The sequence below is a fragment of the Ambystoma mexicanum genome, chromosome 8, assembly GCF_040938575.1.
Source record: "Ambystoma mexicanum isolate Mex_15411 chromosome 8, UKY_AmexF1_1, whole genome shotgun sequence".
NCBI lineage: Eukaryota > Metazoa > Chordata > Amphibia > Caudata > Ambystomatidae > Ambystoma > Ambystoma mexicanum.
In genome coordinates, this window is record NC_090929.1 from 530,802,722 (window position 1) to 530,821,240 (window position 18,519).

Consider the following 18,519-nt stretch of genomic DNA (forward strand, 5'->3'; position numbering starts at 1 on the left):
GACAGAGGTGGGAAGAACAGAGCCCGTGAACTCCTGCCGGGCGGAGCGGGTCGCACACGCGGGAGCTACCCGCGACTAAGAAGGAGGGCGGGCCCGCTACTGACGGCACATCCTGCTGTGTGCCGCGGACACACACGAAACTGTCCCCCGCGGCCCCCGCGGGTGCGTTTGGCCGCCGGAGCAGGCCCAACTGTAGGAGATAGACACCCTGACCAGCGGGTGCCTGAAACAGCAGTAACGACAACACCGGAGGGCGGAAGGGAGAGACGACCCCGTGAATTCCCGCACAAGAGAGAACCGCTGACGAGTGTGAAGGTACGGGGGCCCCGCTGCCGGCAGACATATCCTACCGTGTGCTTTCAGGCACACAAGAACTTGTCCCCCGCGGCCCCGCGGAGGCGTTTGGCCGCCGAAGCCAATTGAAGGAGGCAGACACCCTGCTCAGCGGGTGCCTGGAACAGCCACACAGGAACATAGCGGAGGGCGGGGGGGAGAGAGACGAGCTTGCGAACTCGCTCAAGCGGGAGCTGCCCGCGAGTGGAAGAGTAGCAGCCACATCCTGCGCTGTGCTCTCGGGCACACACGACCCCGACCCCCACGGCCCCGCGGAGCCGCTGTCCCGCCGGAGACAGGCCGGACTACACAGAGACTGCTCTGGGGAGAGGGAGAGAGCTGCTGGAGGCTTGAGGCCCCGCGAAAGGTACGGGAGAGAGCGGCAGAGTGACGCCTGAAATGACGCATTAAGCCACAATACCAAGGGAGGACCATCAATAAACACGGCACGAACAGCGACTGAAGTGCCTGCAGACTTGTGGTGACCTGGGACTGGGTGCTTGGGACATAACTGCCTCTCAGTGGTGCCACAACTAGGGCCAACTACCACACACATATCGCTACACAAAAGGAGTAGAACCCTCCCGGTGGAACCATACGGAACGCACAAGGAGAGGGGGTACGGCGATGAAAAGGGGAACAATCTCCAAACGCACAAACCATCCCACCCAGCAAGCGTAGGGCGCCAACAAAACCTACCCTACCAACTTCGGAACTGCACCTACCCGCTCCGTAAATCGCCCTAGAGACCGTAGGTTGCAAGCCCTATAAACAGTGCAGGAGTGGGGCCGACCTGCCACGGACCACGGACCACTGACTACTTGCAGATATGGGGAAGGACAAGGCAAGAGGCATGACAACGCAGAGTAAAATAGAGCAGTATACGACCCCCGCCCAAACCCCCCCACCAGAGCAACCCGGTACTAGCGTAACACCAGAAGCAGAGGAGAACATCTCGCTGAAGGATGTCATGAACGCCATAGCGAACTCGAGGACCTCCATGGAAAAGAAAATGGATAGCATCAGCGCAGAGGTATCATTATTGCGCCACGACCTCCAAAAACTTACAGCCCGCACCGGAGAAGCCGAGGGTCGAATATCCGAAACAGAGGACAATTTAAGAACAGCGAACCAGCAAATGTCAGGAGCGCTTACCCGCCTCAAAGCTTTGGAAGAAAGGGTGGAAGAGGCGGAGGGCAGGGCAAGACGAAACAACATTCGGATCCTCGGCCTGCCAGAAAAAACGGAGGGAGCAAGTATGGAACTGTTCCTAGAGCAATGGCTCGCAGACATCTTTGCCCCTAAAACCTTGTCGAACTTCTTCTCCATTGAACGGGCCCATCGAATGCCAACTGGCAGGCAAATCCCAGGTGCCCCACCCCGCACAGTGATTGTGAAACTCCTTAACTATAGGGACCGGGACGCAATACTCCAAATGGCCAGAACTAAGGGCACCATAATGTTCAACGGCTCTAGGATAGGTTTCTTTCCGGATTTCACCAGGGAGGTGCAAAGAGCTAGACAATCCTTTGGCCCCCTTAAAAAACGCCTCCAGACCCTCAACGTGAAATACGGGCTCCTATTCCCGGCGCAGCTGAAAATATACTTTAATGGAACAACGGTGCACTTCACGGACCCAGCCGAAGCATGGAGCTGGGCAGAAAGACACCTGGAGGGTGATTGGAGGCCAGAAGGAAGACAAGGGAACGGTAGGAATCGCCCGAGACGAGACAGGATACCTCCTGAACTCCCGCAACACCAACCCCAGGCACAACCAAACAGAGATAATGACTGAAATGGAGTATAAGGCACCCACCCGCAATTATGCTTTGAGATCCGGCACCGTGCTACTAGACCATGCTAACAGTGAACTAACTGAGAACCCGATGTCTGTATAACTGGCGGCCCGGAACGCGGAGCACCCCACGGTTGGAACAAGGCAACTTAAGAATAGTTCTTGGTTGATGAGTTGACTGCCCTTTGCCAGTCTGTTCTTGTATGTTTGGGCGACAGGTACTTCAAGTTGGGGTGGAGTATAGGGAGGGGGATGAAAGGGAAAGTTTTAAGGTTGCTTTGTTAGTTTGGATTTATAGCATGTTCAACCGCAGACCCAAATATAACCCGTTGAACATTACACCCTGCAGCGCTATGTATTGGGACCATGCTCCCGACAGACACACCAAGGGGAGACTACTCTCCCGACCCATGTATCCTGCGTACCCTCTAACAAGAAATTCTAGATGACCCACCCACAAACACACCCCCCTCCACTCGATCGCCCCAGATCCCTTAAGCTGCTTAATTGGAACGTGAATGGAATGGGCTCTGGGATTAAAAGGTGTTTGATTAAACAACTATTGAATAGGCACGCTCCGGACTTGGCCCTCCTATCAGAGACACACCTAGCGGGAACTCACTGCACCTTTTTCCAGAAAACAAACTACAGGACCGCGTTCCATGCAGGGTACACGATGGGATCCAGGGGCACCCTTATTCTTATACACAAGAGGCTCCCGTTTTCCCCTCATGCGGTGGAACTGGACCCACGGGGTCGCTATGTACTCATTTTAGGCTCACTCTGGGGTGAAACACTGGCCATTGTGTCCATATACTCCCCACCCGGACTGGGCCAGGGATTACTGGAGGATCTCACCACTCTCCTTGGGAAGCACCATCCAGATCGCTGGGTCCTGGGGGGAGACTTTAATGACGTCATGTGCAATACTATGGACCGTACCCACCTTAGGGGGCGCAATCCTGATATTCCCACGAAACTCTCTAACTTTGTGTCCGCCCTAGGCCTCCGAGATGTATGGCGAGAGCTGCACCCCCAAGATAGAGGCTACTCGTTCCACTCTGGAGCCCATGGCTCCCTCTCTAGACTCGATTATCTTCTCGTCCCGAACACAGACCTGCACAGGGCAATATCCGCAGAATTCCTCCCCCGTGGAATCTCAGACCATTCCCCCTTACTAATTGAAATACGAACACAATCGGTGATCCCCCCTAGAACATGGAGGCTAAACAACTACCACCTGGGATTCCCAGAATTGGTAGACAGCCTCACGGAGGTGTCCGACGAATACTTTGACATAAATATACCAGCGGTGGATGACCCGGTGGTGGTGTGGGAGGCTTATAAAACGGTGTTACGTGGGGAAATCATCTCATGGGTAGCAAACAAAAAGCGGGAGAGACTCCAAAAAATAGTAGAGGCGGAAGCCGAATTGATTCAGGCTGAAAGCACGCATGTCCTTGACCCTACCCCGCAGACTCAGAGGTCCCTCACATTAGCCACAGAAACCCTCAGAAATACCATGCTAGACAATGCCAGACAGGCCCACTGGGACACCAGAGCGAGGATATACGAGCTGGGGGACAAGGCAGGCAAAATGCTGGCCTGGTTGGAGAGGAGGGAGGAGGGGAGGCGTCATGTAAGGGAGATTGTTGCCCCGAGTGGGGTTAGGTACCAAACGGATGCTGAAATAGCAGAAGCCTTTGCCCAGTTTTACGAGGAGCTCTACCGGGTCCCGACAACACCCTTCGACCCGACCCTACTCGATGAGATTGCTCTCCCAACACTGACACCACAACAACGGGAGGAGTTAGAGTCGGACCTTTCTGAATCCGAAATAAGCAGAGCCCTAGCGCAACTCCAGACGGGGAAAACACCGGGCCCTAATGGGTTCCCTGCCGAGACCTGGCAAAAACTTGGAGGGAACAAATTGGCGACCCCCCTTTACAGGATGTTTCTTGGTGCCCGCGACCAGGGCACCCTCCCACCTGACTTATGTAAAGCCACCATTGTGGTCATCCCCAAACCTGACAAGCCCCCGGAACAGTGTGCTTCTTATCGGCCTATCTCTTTAATTAACAGCGAGGCCAAGGTTCTCGCCAAGCTCCTTGCCAACCGGCTGCAATCAGTGACCCATACCTTGATCCACCCGGATCAGTGTGGCTTTATGCCACACAAATCGACACGTATGAACCTGCGCCGGCTCCATCTGGCTCTGGAGCGGACCCCGATCATTGACACCCCTCTCGCCCTACTGGCAGTAGATTTTGAAAAAGCCTTCGACTCGGTCAGGTGGGACTGCCTTTGGGAAGTCATGAGGCGTATGGGGTTCGGGGACAGCTTCCTGAAATGGGTGAAACTACTATACACTAACACTCGGGCAGAGGTCAGAGTGAATGGTTGGCCGTCCCGGTCCTTCCCGTTGGGAAAGGGCACGAGACAGGGCTGTCCCCTCTCTCCCCTTCTCTTTGCCCTGGCGATTGAGCCCCTGGCCCTCTGGCTTCGCCAGGACGCTGCATGGACGGGGTTCAGGTGGCCTGAGGGACATGAGGACCGTGTCTCCTTGTACGCGGATGACCTTCTGATTTACATGAGGGACCCAACTCGGTCTTGCCCCAGGGTGACACAGATGCTTACCCGTTTTGGTGAACTTAGTGGGCTTAAAATCAATTGGGGAAAATCAGTTCTCTTCCCGGTGAAAGGCATCGTGCAAGCTGACCCTCGGGAATGTCCGTACCGAATAGAACCCCATGGTTTTCGATACTTAGGGATCTGGGTGACCACAAACCTGAGCGAATACACACTACACAACTTTCAACCGGTCCTTGACCGTTTTGTCAATGACGTCCACCACTGGAGGCTTCTCCCCCTTACACCCATGGGAAGAGCGGCACTCTTCAAGATGATGACTCTCCCAAGGTTTCTCTATGTCTTACAAAATGCCCCACTAAAGATCCCAGACTCCGACTTTAAGAGGGTTGATTCCCTCTTTCGGGAACTAATATGGGGGGGAGGTCAGCCGAGGATATCGCTAACCACGCTCCAGAGATCGGTCTGGGAGGGTGGGATAGGAGCCCCACGCCTCCAAACATATTATTGGGCCACACAGTTGGCAGTGGTCAACGACCTGCTTCATGGAGACAGGGAGCTCCCCCACATCAAAGCCGAGATTGCGACCATGCACGATACCGAACCTTGGCAGTTACTATACCACACTACTCCGAGACCTCTCCCACCAACGACCACGGCTCATACCATCATGGTTTGGAAACAGGCACACAGATTCGTTGGGTGGGAAAACAGTGTAACGGTGGCACAACCCCTGTGGAGAAACTGTAACCTCCCTGAGATTAAGAAGCTTCAACCATGGCCCCGATGGGTAAGGGCTGGGATTCTGAGGGTTGGGGACATTCTTGGTGAGAGGGGGGTAGCATCGTTTGAAACTATCCAGCAAAAATTCCAACTCCCGGGCACTGAGCGATACCACTATGTACAACTGGCCCATGCCCTAAGAAACCATATACCTGCAGGCACCAATATCCCGGAGTACACACCCATAGAACGTAACATACTACCGGCTCTCATCCCCTCCAAATGCACCTCCATCCTATACAACGCTATTACATCCTTTGCTACGCCAGAACTCACGACTTTGAAAGCTAAATGGGAGGTGGATGTAGGGGTGATAGATCCAGAGGACTGGATCCAAGTACTAATGCACCCGAGGGAGGTGGCCATTTCTTCCAGGATCCGGCTGGTTCAACTAAAAATCCTACACAGGGTTTATTACCCCAGAACGGTACTATATAGATGGGAGAGAGCCTTGAACCCAAACTGCCTCCGCTGTGGGGAGGAGGAGGGAACATTCTTTCACATCCTGTGGGCATGCCCCCAAATTCGCACCTTCTGGAGAGAGTGTTGTGCGGTACTGGGCAATGTTTTGGCGTGCCGTATACCACTAGACCCGAAGATTCTCATTTTGGGGGCTCCGGATGAGATTGAACTTACTAAATGGGGCAAATTGCTACTGAACACGGCAACGGGATTGATGAAGCGTAATATAGCGCAAAAATGGGGAGCCCCGGAGTCCCCAACGATGGAGCAATGGGCAACAGATATGAACATTTGTGCCACTATAGAGCACCGAGTATATACCGCCAGAGGATGCCCTACTAAGGCGAACAAAATATGGGGGAGGTGGGAAGAGGATGGACCTTAGAGCCGGCTGGGCTCGGCGGTGTGCACTGAGGAGGATATGGTTTAATCGCACAAAACCAGGGGTAATGTCATGGGTGATTGTCAATTGATCTAACGAGATTTGAATTTGGGAAGAACATGCTAATCCACAAAAGCTGATGTTGTGTTCTTGTGAATGTAAAACAATAAAAAATGTTTTATCAAAAAAAAAAAAAGGGGATCCAATAATTGGTAAGTTTTATTAACACATTGAGGACCCTGAGAACTTTCCCCTGACGGATACTGATTGCATTGGGAAAGAGGACCTCAGAGTGTTGATGAAATGTCCTAAAATGTTCTGAATACAAGACGGTTTGTTGGTGAGGAAATCCCTAACTGGTCATGATCAGTGGGTGGTCCCTACCTCATTCCGAAGCCTGATTTTAAGTCACGCCCATGATGCGGCCACAGCCGGTCATAGGGGGTTTCATACAACACTTGAAATCTTAAGAGAGGTTGCATACTGGCCACACATGGGGCAGGACCTCGACCAATACTTGAAGGGGTGTCTTGCGTGTGCACAATTTCAGCCAACATCCCTCACACACCGTGCGCCTCTCCAAAAGAGGGGGATGGCACTGCCGTGGTCAGATTTACAAGTCGATTTTATTGTGCCCGTGATTCTCTCCGTGACATACTTGTTTACTAAGTGGGTGTAATGTCTCCTGGCCCCAAATTGCAAGGCAGAAACAGCAGCTGCCCTGATGATCACCACATCTTCTCGCTTTTTGGACTACCCCAAAGGATCGAGTCAGACCGAGGTAGCCACTTCACCAGTGAAGTAATGACAAAGATGTGGGAGATACTTGGGGTAAAAAGGAAATCACACATTGCCTACCGGCTAGCCTCTTGTGGTGCAGTAGAGAGATAGAATAAGAGAATTGTGAGCATATTAAAACAGTTTGTGGCAGATTCTGGGCCAAGTTGGGATATTCAATTACCTCTTATCCTGATGGCCATCAGATCTACCCCTTCATCTGCAACTAAAATGTCTGGACACAGGAAGGTGCTTCCCCAGCATCTACTCTACAGAACCCAAGAGCAGACATTGATCAATGCCTCCACAACTCATGAGTATGTTGAAAACCTAAGAAAACACCTTCAACATGCTTTTGCCTATTCTCAGCACAATCTTGAAAGATCTGCAGACAGCATGAAGACCCACTACGACTTAAAGACTACTAGAAAAGAATACCATGTAGGAGACCGGGTCTACTTATACAATTTCAAAAGGAACCAGACCAAACAGCGTACATTTTTGCTGAGCTGGAGGGCCCCTTTTGAAATTGTAGACAAAATCTCACCAGTCGCCTACAAAATCCACAACCCCAAAGGCAGTTTGGCAGAGGGGGAAGATAAGTGGGTCCATTTTAACCAACTAAATTGTTGCCATCCTAGGCACACTCTGCAGCAACTGGAGGAGTCTTCTGGAATCACAGAGGGAGACACTCTAGCTCCCTAGAATTCCCACTATAAAAATATTCCTTCGATATAGTCAATAAATTACAAATAAAAAATGTGTCCTGATTTGTCTAAATGTATGTGTCCGCCCCACTACATCAATAGTGGTGGGGAAATGTCTACAAATGTGTTTTTGCTTTGTCATCCTAGAATTGGAAACCATGGAGACTAAAACCAAGGACGACCACCTAGGGACCGAAAGGAAAGATCCAAGGGGCCTGAGGTATCGCTCAATACTCACATCAGGACTGGGCGAGGAGAACTGGTCGATCCGTCAAAAGAGAAATTCTATCATGCCTCCTATTGCAATAAATATATGTATATTGGCCTACGCCAAGCTGCTCGAAAGTCGCTTGCGAGAGAATCCGTGTTGCAAGGTCGTGACCTTAAATCAATGTAAGCCGCCATCTTAGGCCAATCTGCCATTTTAGGATTTGCTTTGTAAAAGTCACCCTGTGAGTTAAAATGGTGGACAATGTCATTCCAAAATACAACATGGCTGTCTTAACCTCTGTACATAGCTAATATGTAACTTGCCTGCAGGCCACTTGTTGAGGTCATGAACTGAGACCTTGTCCTTCGTTGACCTGTGTATAAAAGGATTACTCATGGAATGAAACTAATCCACGAGCATCTGTTGAAACAATGTATTTAAATACTGAACATAGAACACTTGTTTTACTACATTGTATTAATGTTTGAGAAGGCCTGCATGGAAAAATCTTGGAATACACAGTTATTGCATAGGCTTGTTGATACATGTATTAAAGGAAAACCAGTTATAGGCGGTTGTTCGAGACTTGGCACGAACCCTAGATCGGTGATGTATTACATGGAATATTAACCCGAAGTGGGGCTGGACATCGTGCCCACAAAGTGTATAAAAAGCGAATGCATTCTAATGTACAACGTCTCTCACTGAACACTCTGAACCATGCTGGAGTTTGTTGTGTTGTACTGAGGGCCGATAGCTATCTGATTTTGCTCTGTTTTTGTAACTGGATTCAGTATAAAATAAAGCACTTTGTATGTTCCTTTGTAACCCATGTTAGGTGTATTTCCTTTTGGGGTACTCAGCCTCGATATTTTGATTCTGTTTTCACAGTTGGCGCCCGAATAGCGACCCTCAAGATTGATGCCGGATTGTTGAAGGTTGACACACGCTATCGGACCGGGATCGGACGGTGTGACAAAAAGGGGCCCCACTGAACGAGACGTGACACCTCAGCAGCGCTGCATGACCCGATTCCTGAATGATTAGCTTATGGTCTGAGACGGCATCTTGACGAGGGTCCACTTATCGAGCCGAGCAGATTTGCCAAAATCACCATACACGAGGTAAGATTAGTTAGGTAAGATTCTTTGAAATCCGATCGGACTTCCTTAGGTTTGTTCAGGTGAGTCGTGACCTGACTCTTAATTCAACCCTGAAAATTTGAATTTGGCGCATTGTAGCTGCAGGCACAATTATTGACCAGGTAACACCAATAATTTGATTTGCCTGGGAAATTGTCTACCTGCTTCATGGCATTGTTTTGCAGCGATAGACAATCTTTGGAATTTAGCCATCCGGCACCAGAGGAGGGGTCGCCGGCATGTACTATGTACTGTAAGCATGGCATTGGAAGTATAGTATTTAATGACATTTGGCACAGATAACCAGACATGCCTCCGAACTTCAGTGGCCAAACAATGGTAGTTTCAAAATCTGTCATATTGAGTATTTAGAGTCAATTCTATTAAAGAAAAAGGCTAGACCTGCAGCATTTGATGTTTTGCAGAATTGGAAAAAAGAAGCGTTGCATCAACTTAAAAGTAGAGAGAAGCATACGCGCCGTTATAAAACGAACGCCGAAAAAGCATTATTGTATAACCAAGATACACATTCTGAATCGACTAAAAATATGAACAGGGCTTTCTCACTTGGAATTCAAAAAATATATCCGTCCAAAGATCTCCATGCTTCCGATGAATTTATAGATACATTATTAAATGAACGAAGGCCTGGTGCTTCTGCGCCACCTCCGTATGTTCCTCTTCCTGCTGCTTTGCCTCTTCCTCCTGTTATTCCTGCTCCACCTGCTGTTGTTCCTGTTGTTCTTGCTCCTCCTAATGTTCCCTTTTCTCCAGCTCCTCCACATCTTCTTATCGCACCAGTTACAGTACCTCCATTGAATTTGCCTGCTCCCTCTCTTTCAAGAGGTCCTGAGCCGCTTGTAATCGATCGAGGTGCAGGGTCCAAGGTTGTTACTCGCAACACTGTACCACCGGAGAAGAAACATGAGTTAATTGCATGGGCTAAGCATTGTATGGAGAAGGATGATCAAGCTAGTGTTTTTGCCACACTTTGTAATATGGATAATTTTCCTGAGAAAAATGTTTTTATTGAAGGTTCAGGGATTCAGTTACGTATAATGTGGGGAAAATTAAATAATGCGGATCTCCCACAAGGGATAAGGGATCTAAATACTCTAGCGTTTTCTAGAGACACTGTGGAGAAGGTAAATGAGCATGTTGAGAGGTTATTTGGGTATAGAAAGGAGTTAGAAAAGTTACAGAATGAGGATGATGAGGGCGAAAATATGTATGTACAGAAACGGTTCCTTCCTTGTCGTAAATCGATATCTGAGGAAACACGAATTTGTACGAAAGATGCACTTAGATGGATTTTGGATATGTCGATAACTCCAGTTGAAGTATATGACACGTATAGTCAGTATACGCCAGAAATGCAGAGGAAAGTGATACAGGTAATGATAGAGTACCTACAGGATGATTGTGTAAAAAGAAAGACAGTTGTCCCACAGAGTTATTGAGTATTTACAAGAGAGTTTTTTCACTTGACACTTCTTCGACTGCTTTATTGCTCGATTTAGCTCTGTTGCTTAGTAAGCGTTCGGAGTCACCTACTTCTCACTTGCCTATGAGAGAGGTTCCTCCGACATTTGTCCCGAAGGTTGAGATTGCGGCCGATGCTGCGCATGGTATAGTCGCTGTAGACATTCCTGCACATTATGTATCACAATTCGTTCACATCCCGTTCTCAAGACAGGAAGTGAATACTATTAGGCAATCCATTCCTGATATTAGGAAAAATCCGACAGGATTCTATAAAGAAATAGAGTCTGTCTTGCAATCTCAGTGTTCACCTTAGGTGATATCAATTTGTTATTCCCTGTACTCCTGCCCGTAGATATGTGGAAGCAAGTTAGAACTATAGACAACGTACCAGGGTTGGGAGATACATGGGTGAATATAACTAGACTCGATGGAGAAATGCCAGCTGGTGAAAGAACGCCTCAGGTGATACTAAATTTGCCTGATAGAATTATTGGAAAATTAAAAACTATAATTCCAGAAAAAAGAATTATATGGGACAAACTTACGGCCTGTGTACAAGGAAAGTCTGAGGGTGCTACCAAGTTCTTTAATCAGTTCGAACAGGTATTCTCGGATTTCAGTGGACAAGACCTAGGCACAGAGTATGGGAAAAGGTTGTTTGTGGACAAATTTGTGCGTGGATTGCTGCCTGACATCCAGTCACAAATGATGTCTTCTGAGAGCGCTTGGCAGGCAAAATCACAATCAGAAGTACTGCACATCATCAGTACTACGAGAACCGTGTCAATAATGAAAAAGATAGGGTTGAAAAACGAAAAGGCGATTTGAAAACTAAAGTGCTATTGCAGCAAATTGTTAGAGGGCCCAGAGGGGGTAGTTCTCAAGTTAGAGGTTAGTATGTGCCGCAGGGGAATGTGCCCTTGGGTCCTGTGACCATTAACCAGTGCGCTTATTGTCGTCGAGAGGGTCATTGGCGAGCACAATGCCCTGTCCTTCAACAAAGGGCAAATAATACATTTGGAAATATGGGTAGGAGATCCAGAGGTCGCCCGGGTGTAGGGGCCCTGGTAGAGGTCAGTTTGCACAGGACCCTCAGCAACCTTTCTCGCAGGACAATGAGATGTCGAGTGTGGACACCAGGAACACATTTGATCATCCTTCCGCTGCATACTTATCTGAAGAGCTTCCTTTTGATGACATTCTGTTTCATTAGGATTGCCCAAAGCAGGGTTTGGAACCTACACCTATTCCCGTCAATCAGAAAGGTCCCTACGTTGAAATGGTGGTGGGAAATAGGAAACATCAGTTTTTGATAGGCACTGGAGCACAGAAGTGTTCCATTGATCATTCACTGGTTCCAAACATTCCACTGTCAGGGCAAACCAATGTTTCTGTAGGGTTTTCTGGTACACCAGTTGTTTGTCTGGTTTCTATGCCTGTACCTATTTCTTTGGGTCCCTTTACAGACCATTGTCCATTTCTGTTGTTTTTGGATTGTGGAGAGAACTTGCTGGGGTTGAATCTGTTAAAAGAATTAAATGCAGTGATTTATTGTTCTTCTGATGGAGTGCGCTTGACGATTTCACCACAGCAATTTTCTGTCTCGCAATTCTTGACTAGACCTTTGCCTCCAGAATTCATTAATGTACCAGAGAGCTTGTGGGCTGTCGAAGACAATGATTTCGGCGTTTTACAGATTGAACCTTTCAAGATAGTTTTGAAACCTGGAATTGAGCTGCCACGCATTCCCCAGTATAAGATTTCAGTTGCGGGCGAGCAAGCTTTGAAATGCATTGTTTCCGATTTTGTGCATCGGGGGTGATTGAAGAAATTTCAGGAAGTTTGTGTAATAGTCCGATCTTACCCGTGTACAAGAAAGGCGATAACGACAATCCTAACCATGATTCCAGCTACAGCTACTTACTTCAGTGTGGTGGATCTAAAGAATGCTTTCTTTAGTATTCCTATACCCAAGGATAGTAGACACTTGTTCGCGTTCACCTTAGGGGGACGCTCGTTCACATTTACTCGTGCACCTCAAGGGTACACAGAGAGTACTAGCAGTTATAGTAGGGCATTGAAAGAACAACTTGATACCCTTCAATTGCCCTCTACCTGTACTTTGCTTCAGTACGTTGATGATTTGCTTTTAGCTGCTGACTCTGAGAGTGCCTGTAAGGAGGGCTATGTGTTATTGCTTATCCATCTAGCCAAGCATGGTCACAAAGCTTCGCTTAAAAGATTTCAATATTGTTGTCAGGAGGTCACCTATTTAGGCTATCTCCTGTCAAAGGAGAGAAGAAGATTGACACCTGAAAGAATAAAACACATTTCTGGCATGTCTGTCCCAAATACACAGAAGGAAGTTAGAGCCATGATATGTATGGCTTCTTACTGTAGGTTGTGGATCCCAAATTTTTCACTAGTGATCAAACCGATGTTGGCTTTGACGAAGAAGGGCATTTCTTCGCCATTGCCATGGAACGCGGAACACCAGCAATCGTTTGACTTGCTTAAAACTGCATTATGCTCTGCACCAGTTTTGGGCACACCAAACTATGAAAAGGCCTTTGTGTTGTTTGTGCATGAATGTGATGGATGTGCTTTGGCTGTATTAACGCAGGAACATGGAGGGAAGAATAGGCTGTGTGATTACTTTTCTTCCGCCCTTGATCCTGTAGCATGCGCTTTGCCAAGATGTTTGCGAGCAGTCGCTGCTGCTGTGTCTGTAAAACACAGTGAGGGAATGGTCCTAGGCCATGATCTAACCCTGATGGTGCCTCACTCTGTAGATGTTCTACTGAACCGAACTCAAACGCAACACCTCACTTCTGCACGGTTGACAAAATATGAATTGATCTTGTTTGCGCCTCACATTCAAATTAAGAGGTGTTGTTTTCTTAATCTGGCTGAACTCCTACCTTTCCCGCAGGATACTACTTGCGGCGATGTAGTGCCACATGATTGTTTGTATACGACCGAGCAAGAGACAAAGGATAGAATTGATTTGAAAGATGCTCCTTTGGATAATCCACAAGGGGAGCTGTTTTGTGATGGCTCCTGCTTCAAACTTCCGGATGGTACATCCACAGCTGCTTATACAATCACTACATTAAGCGCGGTTGTGGAAACTATGAGAATCATGCATAATTCTGCGCAGGCCGCAGAGATTATAGCACTGACCTGAGCTTGTGAACTTTCAGAAGGGCTTGCAGTAAATATATATACTGATAGTCAGTATGCCTTTGGGGTGGTTTACAACTTTGGGAGACATTGGTCAGAGAGAGGGTTCCTAACTTCACATGGCACCAAAATCCAACATGGCTCCCTAACAGTACAACTACTCTCAGCGCTTGCGCTCCCTACTCAGTTAGCAGTTATGAAATGTGCAGCACATCAAAAGATTACAGATTATATAGGGAAAGGGAATGCTTTCGCTGATCAGATAGCTAGACAAACTGCTACCGATCCCCATACAGAGATGTATGTTTCAAGGGAGACTGTAAATGCTTATGCGATGGATGAGGGTGTTGGGTCTGTACGGGATATCCAAGCTGATGCCACGTTAAAAGAATCCAAAAGGTGGGCTGAAGGCTTGGGGAAACATGATGATGATGGGTGTTGGGTGGATATAGTGGAAGGGAAATGGCTACTCCCTGACGCGTATGTAATGATGATGGTCATCATGGCCCATGGTCCTATGCATGTATGTGCCCAGAAGATGACAAAAATGTAAGAGAAGGTTTGGGTAAATGACAAGATTTTGAAAATTGCCCAGTGCAACGTCCAGGATTGCATGATTTGCCTACAACACAATGTGTGAAAGGGGACAGTAACTCCAAGGGGAAGTTTTGGGCCACCCTCTGTCCCCTTCGAAGTGATCCACTTTGACTTTATTGAAATAGAACGATGTGATAATAAGAAATATGTGCTGGTGGTTATCTGCGCCTTTAGTAAATGGGTTGAGGCTTTCCCTGTTAAAGATGCTACAGCTAAGACTACTGCAAAAATCATGTTAAGGGAATACTTCCCGCGGTTCGGGCTACCAAGAGTTATCTGGTCGGACAATGGTCCACATTTTGTCGCTACTGTAATTCTGCAGATATGTACGGCATTACGAATAGACAAACGGTTCCATTCGGGCAGACATGCTCAGAGCGCCGGACTAGTAGAAAGGCACAATGGTATTATTAAGAACAAGCTCGCTAAGACGTGTGCCGGCACCAAACTAAAATGGCCGGACGCCTTATCAATCATGTTGTTATACATGCGTACAACCCCTCAAACTAAGACTGGGCTCTCTCCATTTGAGGTGGTAATGGGGAGACCTGCCAACATCTGGAACCTTCCTAAATACAAGTCATTGAGAAATGTTGAAAATGTATTACTTTCAGATTATTGTAGTCAGTTGACTAAAAACCTGTATTTGATTTATCACCAGGTACGAGAATCTTTAGCTGTGCGATACGAGGGCCCGGGCCACAGCATACGGCCTGGAAGTTGGGTGCTCATCAAATCGTACGAGCACTCCTCTAGCCTCGCGCCTCACTGGTATGGGCCATTCCAAGTCCTGTTGGTCACCCAGACAGCGGTGCTGGTCGCTGGGAAAAAGAAATGGATACACGCGTCCCACATCAAGAAACTTCCTCACCCTGTGCCACACGTTACAGAAGAAACAGAACCCCCCGCTGATACTGCAACCAATGATCCCAAAGCAGTAAGTAGCACTGAGAGTGTGTCAGAGAATCTCTCTGAGCCCATGAGGCTTGGGGAAGCTGCCATTTTGTCTCCACACTCTCCAAAAGTTTTGCATCCGAAACTGCCATTTCAAATTCGGCAACTTCACTTGCTTCCGACACATTGCTTCCAGCAGGAAGTGACGACATATTGTTTCCAGATCAATCAGTACCGGGAAAAGTAAGGCACAATCTACGCCCAAGGAAATAGACTTACGGCACGGTTTTGCTGTGCATCTGATAGACTTACGGCACGGTTCAGCTGTGCAATTTGAAGAGGAAAAGGATCATCAAGGGCTTGTTTTTGCCCAGAATTTGAGAAAGGGGATTCTGTTGGCTAGGGTTGTGGAAGGACTAAGAAGTCGCTCGACCGCGAGGTCGCCAGCAATGAACTTTGGAGTATCCGTTTGAAGACTACAGTGCCTGCTACCGCTGCCGCTCGTATGGGACTTGTAAAAAAGGGGTGACCAACCGGGACAATGGACAAAATGCCTGTCCCCGAAAATGTATTGTATCTTTATAGTGATATTTGGTTTTTTAATAGTCACTGCCTTAGGATTGTGGTACCTCGAGGAACCTCATTCTTTAGAACTTTTGTTGCCTAGCGGAAATACACCTATTGTGCCTACTCCCTTTGTACATTTGCATACTCTATCTCCTAGGGATTTTCAGCACAGACAAAGGTACCACAATAACACTCTACTGCTTATCATGACTGCTATGCATGCCATTTTCAATAAATCTAACTGTTGGGTCTGCTCACATTTACCGCAACACGGGGATAAGGGGCTAGGTTGGAATATTTATCCTTTACCTTTGACAACTGCTTGCTATGCTTCTCTTAGAGCACTGCTCTTTGACCGGTGGAATGATAGCATCTCAGGGAACTTTGATGGCACCAATTTGAATAGTTTTGAGAAACGTGTTTTAACTCCCCTGGGATGCTCGCTTTTCGCAAACAGGAGTAAACCGAATGTTGCTTCTATTAGGCCTTCTGATGAATTGTCTCATTCTTTTCCAATCTTTGATTTCCTTTAAAATGGCTCAAATAGGCAATAAGGATGCCATGCCTCCTTCTTACAATGGTAATCATAGCCCCGATTCAGTTTATTTTTGCATACAAAGGAATGGAACTCAGTCAATGGGAAATTTTCTAGGTTGTGCCAACGTTGTAAATTTGACTGGGGAAAACAGACCTTTGTATGTAGGTGAACCTGTCTACTTTGTCTGCATTAATGTAGCATTCCCATGGTTGCCCAGGGATTGGCAGGGAACCTGTTATTTAGGGATCATGTTACCTGAGAAGTTTCAAAGGCTCGTCCACGGTGGGATGAGAATGGTGACACCCCAGCACAAATCTTAGGAGATATATCTAAATCAGTTGTGCCATTTTGGGGGCAGATAGGGAATTCAGAAGATATTAGGAAACTAGCGAGAGTACTGGAGAGAACCTTCAACCGGACCAAAGACATACTCTATAATATGACGTTTGAACAAAAGGCGATAAGATTAGTAACACTTCAAAACCGAATGGCATTAGATGTCATTCTGGCTGAGCGTGGTGGAGTGTGTAAATTAGTGGGGTCCGCTTGCTGTGTTTTCGTACCAGATTCCTCCCCAACTATCTTCAAGGCAATACAGAATCTGCACTTACTTAGTTCCGAAGTGCATGTTCCCGAGGGAAACTGGGATCTAAGCGCATGGTTCTGGGACTTCGTGCAATCTTGGGGTTGGAAGGTACGTTCGGTCTTGCTAATTATTTTAGGAATCCTGTTGTTTCTTTGTTGTTGTATTCAGTGTCTACCTGGTATGTGTTCGATGCTAGGGGGATGTTGCGCACAAGCAATAGGTTTGATAGGACATAAAATGTATGCCCCGGATAAAACTTCCAAAGAATATGTGTTGAAAGATGTTTTAGCAAATGACCTAATGGCAATAGATATTTCCGATAGTGATTCAGGGTGCATGGACGATGATGCAAGGAGTTATTTGCAAGGAGATCCAAAGTAGTTTTTAGCACTTGGCATAGGCCAAAAGGAGGGTTTGTGAAAAGAGAAATTATGTTGTGCCTCCTATTGCAATAAATATATTTATATTGGCCTACGCCAAGCTGCTCGAAAGTCGCTTGCGAGAGAATCCGTGTTGCAAGGTCCTGACCTTAAATCAATATAAGCCGCCATTTTAGGCCAATCCGCCATTTTAGGATTCGTTTTGTAAAAGTCACCCTGTGAGTTAAAATGGTGGACGATGTCATTCCAAAATACAACATGTCCATCTTGACCTCTGTACATAGCTATTATGTAACTTGCCTGCAGGCCACTTGTTGAGGTCGTGAACTGAGACCTTGTCCTTCGTTGACCTGTGTGTAAAAGGATTACTTGTGGAATTAAACTAATCCACGAGCATCTGTTGAAACAATGTATTGAAATACTGAACGTAGAACACTTGTTTTACTACATTGTATTAATGTTTGAGAAGGCCTGCATGGAAAAATCTTGGAATACTTAGTTATTGCATAGGCTTGTTGATACATGTGTTAAAGGCAAACCAGTTATATGTGGTTGTTCGAGACTTGGCACAAACCTTAGATCGGTGATATATTACATGGAATATTAACCCGAAGTGGGGCTGGACATTGTGCCAACCAAGTGTATAGAAAGCAAATGCATTCTAATGTACAACATCTCTCACTGAACCCTTTGAACCATGCTGGAGTTCGTTGTGTTGTACTGAGGGCCGATAGCTATCTGATTTTGCTCTGTTTTTGTAACTGGATTCAGTATAAAATAGAGTGATTTGTATGTTCCTTTGTAACGCGTGTTCGGTGTATTTCCTTTTGGGGTATTCAGCCTCAATATTTTGATTCTGTTTTCACAGATCCACCCCTAATGGGAGAAGCTGATGGATTTTGCGATTTGAACCAAAAGAAAAGAAACTGATCATCCCAGTCTCGCGACTTCTCTTAACGGATGGTCAATGCCAAATCGAAATGGGAGCTTGTGGGATGAATCGACCCATTAGGCTCTGCCCTGCAACATCACTGTATGCTGCTTTCACCAGAATCAACCGAATGGCCGCCAAAAAGCGCGCTAAAAACCTCTGAGAATTGCGCACGTA